Source organism: Tupaia chinensis, unplaced genomic scaffold, assembly GCF_000334495.1.
Source record: "Tupaia chinensis unplaced genomic scaffold, TupChi_1.0 Scaffold144991_2, whole genome shotgun sequence".
NCBI classification, from domain to species: domain Eukaryota; kingdom Metazoa; phylum Chordata; class Mammalia; order Scandentia; family Tupaiidae; genus Tupaia; species Tupaia belangeri.
The window spans coordinates 3044188-3048413 of NW_006204851.1; the positions used below are offsets into that span (position 1 = coordinate 3044188).

General features: G+C 39.8%; 1 pseudogene; it reads right to left on the minus strand.

The window, feature by feature from the left end:
• Window positions 1-1575, minus strand: part of LOC102477293 (peptide chain release factor 1-like, mitochondrial pseudogene) — a 15010-nt pseudogene extending 13435 nt beyond the window's left edge.
• Window positions 1576-4226: the final 2651 nt, after the last annotated feature.

The window sequence follows — 4226 nt, forward strand, 5'->3', positions numbered from 1 at the left end:
AGAATGTTTCCAGAGCCATTGATCCCTCTAACAATAGCTCTTCCATTTACTTTCCTTTTTTCTCTAAATAATTTCAGGCAGGTCAAGAAACACTTTCCTTGAGAGGCTTTTTATTTTTCATCCAACTAGATCTGCTTAAATCTTGAGTCTTTAGCCCTTAGAGGAAACATGTGAAAGCATCATATCCACTGTTATTTGTTCCTGCCAACATTATAAAAAAGTTATCATTATTAGTTTTTATTTATAGATGAAAAAAATGAGGTAGGTGTGGTTTAAACATTTGTCAAGTTCCCTCAGCTAATACATGGAGCTAATATTCTAAACTAGAACTGAATTCTAGGTCTGACTCCAGAGCCAAGGTTCTTAATTGTCACATCCTTCTTTCTTGGACTATTGAAATAACAGTTATCATTTATTAAATGGTCATTGTGAACAAGGTACTTAGATTAACAGTTTGCATACATTACTTTAGTAATTCCAGAATGCTCATGCTCAGTGAAGGCTCATTACTGTTTCCCAATGCCTGGCACAAACTAGATATCAAATCAAGATTTACCATAATAAGAAATGACCTTCTGTGGTAGATGTGATTGACCACATTTTATGGATAACAAAATGAAGCTTGAAGAAAATAACTTGCCTCAGGTCACACAACTACATCACACAGGTAGTTCACACAGCTAGCAACTGGCAGAGCCCAAAGCTCTACCACCCTATATCTGTGCCAATGTCCTATTGGAGGGAGGGGGAGTGAAGAATGACAGCCTAGAAAAAGAGAGAGTTCTGGAACCAACAACTGGCATAATGGCTATGTTGCTGAACTCCCATGTAGTGGAATGCTGTTCGAGTCCCGGATCTGGTGGCTGAAACTCACGCCAGATATGTGTGTGTGCATGCCCAAGATCCCAAGAGGAGAATGGAGGAGAAGGGATTGCGGCGTGGCCATCCCCCATGGGGGGTGATTTCTCGCTTTCTGTCTCTCTATCTCTCTCTCTCTGTCTGGCGAGCACACACACCCTATAGCAAAATTCTCTCCAAAAGAGAGATAGAGAGAGTGGGAGAGAGAGAGAGAGAGAGAGAGATCTTTAGTACAGATACAGAACTAAGTTTGCTGCTGCTGGTGGTGTATGGGCTGTTAGAGAATCCCACCCATTTCTACCTTATCTTTTTATATACTCTAGAATCTTTACACTGCTTACGATTTTGGCCCAATTATGCATGGGGTACAATATATAAGACATAACTAATTCTTCTGGCTTTTCTTAAGAGTGATTGAAAATGCCAAATCTCTAAAGAGCCTATCTGGATTATTTTGCATTTGTATTCTTTCTGAATCTGCTAGATAATCTCGATTTAAGGCTCAGGATAATCTGCAACTCTTTGTTTTCCCCAGCATGAACTCTTCTAAGAGGAGAGTGGCCACAAACTAAAGGTTCCATTCACCCAAAATAAACACATTCTCAAGTATTCTGAAGACAGCTTCTTCTCACTACTCTGGCTAAAGTCACTGAAATACAGGACTGAGACATCTGCATCTTGAGAGTTGATTCCACTGCCACTAGTCTTTTTCTGCATTTCTAAATTAGGTTAACTTGGTATGTATAATGGGAAAATCTGCCAAGATACACTGGATCATGACTAGGTTTTTCACTCACGTTAGGGGATAAAGAACATAGGTAATAGATAACAGTAAAACCACCTCTGCTAATACCTAGTTCTAATTATGGTTACCAAGAACAGATCTTACAAATTCAAGAAAGAATTACTGAGCATTTGTATAAGGAAGTGTGCTAGGCTCAGAGATACAAAGATGAAATAGGATAATTCCTATGTTGAATGTAGCTCACAGTCTAATAGGGAAAATAGGCATGTAATAATTAATTGAAAGAGGTATCAGTGTTGGAAAGGAGACACACTAGGGCAGGTAGTATGCTAAGTAGCTTAGTTTAAGCCACTTGTTCCATATCAAGAGAATTGGGTAGAATCACCTTCCTCAGAACACCATGGTTTCCCAAATAGCAACGAGCTAGTGACAAAGATACATGGTGGGCAAACTTCTTGTTTCTGCAGAAAATATGTGCTATTAGTGGCTTCCATTGTTGATATCTGATGGATGCCAGGAGCTTTACATATATTATTTCAACCATGTATAAATACATAAAATTTTCTGCAATGCAAATTTTGTGGATGTGAATACCAAGGCTCAAAGAGGTAATTTTGACAAAGTTTTTTTTTTTTTTTTTTTTTTTTTTTAGAGGTTTTTGTTATAGGGCACATGCACTTGCCAGAAAGACAGGGAAGGACAGAGAGGCACAAAGCGAGAAATCACCCCCCTCTCCGGGGGGATGGCCATGCTGCAATCCCTTCTCCTCCATTCTCCTCTTAGGATCTTGGGAACACAAGCACACGTGCCCAGCATGAGTTTTAAGCCACATAGCCATTACACCAACTGCTGGTCCCTGTTCAAGGATTTAAAGATTGTTTTTGTTTGTTTGTTTGTTTGCTTGTTTGGAGAGGTTTTTTCCATAGGGCGCGTGTGCTCGCCAGACAGACAGAGAGAGACAGAGAGACAGAAAGCAAGAAATCACCCCCCCCAAGGGGGATGGCCACGCCGCAATCCTTTCTCCTCCATTCTACTCTCGGGATCTTGGGCACGCACGCACACGTGCTGGGCGTGAGTTCTAAGCCACCAGGTCCGGGACGTGAACCGTGGTTGACTACGTGGGAGTCCAGCGACATACACTAACTGCTGGTTCCCAGCCCATGATTTTTTGTTAGTGCTTCAAAATATGTCCAAGACACAGTGGTGTCAGGAACAAGTGTTGAGGATTCTAGTCTCAGATCTAATACTAAATGTTGTATGTCCTTAGACAACTCTTTTGTTTTGTGGAAGGGAGTGATGAATACATGCCTTGCCTACTATACAGTCTATTGAAAGCATAAATGAGAACAGTAGGAAAATACTCAGATCAAATAAAATGCTCTTCATAATTGTGGATGTTAGCAATTATTAAATGTCATTAAAAGGTTGCTACTGCACCAGACTCTCTAATCCCTGTATTACTTGTTCAGTCATGGTCACGATTAGAGCGGAGAGAAAGAATAAATGGGGATAGTTTGAGATGGATTTTAGCATAGAGAGCCATAAACATGATCCAAATAATTTTCCATTTTCTGCACTTCAAATTTTTCATTTTTTCTCTAATCTGAGACTGTTAGGCTTCTTGTAATTGAAAAACATGATATATTCTCTGTTGCTTATATTAAGCTTCCTCCACCTTGAGCAGGGCTGCAGGTTGCTCATACACCATAGGGACCTGGCAGTTCACAAAAAAAGTTTGAGTCTAAGTGGGCTAGACTGTCAGCTCATCAGTTGCAAGTGGTGTTTAGCCCTAAGTGAATTGCACTTAATGAATTAAAGATGAAAGAGACAGCAGGGAGCATGAATGCAGGAGAAGACCTTTCATTTCAAATTTAAAGCGCTCATTTTATGAGTATTTAGGATCTGTAGATCAGAATTTTTCCACTCTTCCCCTGTTTACTTGAAACAGCACGCACTGTTTGAAATGATGGGAACATTGGGAATGGGTAGAAAAACCAACCTAATTTCTCAAATTACTAAAGAAACTCTGCTATATCTTAGCTACTGATCATTCATCCAGGAATAGTGACTGTGAGGTAGATGGGCATAATGGGTAATGTTCAGATTGACTGTGGATATGAGAGTCAAACTCTAGATTGCACGACTAACAGCCAGCTCTTTACCCACTTCTTAGTTGTGTGCTGAGGCAAATAATGGAACCTATGGCTCATTATGAGCCATCATTATGGTTCCTTCTTCTTACCTTATTATTGGTATCCTTTACCCTAACTCTCCACCAGGTGGTAATCTCAGCTCTGCTTATGCTCTAATGGTGTAGAACAACTCATATCTTCATGGAGATACTCATTCCATCTCATTTCCTATCATCCCTACTACATCTTCAGGTACCGTCTTCCTTGTCTCTGAGAACATGTATTCTTCTTGAGAGTTCTTTGGAGATGGATATTCGTGTGTCAACCTTCTCCCTTGCTCCCTAACTACATGATACATCAGTGCCTTGGTTTTATGACCTTGAAAATAGTAAAATTGCAGTCAAAATGCTATAAAATAATAAATATGAAAGTGGGGTTTTTTTTTAGATTTAAATATTTGTACACATAGACAGAAAAGCCCATAGAGCAGG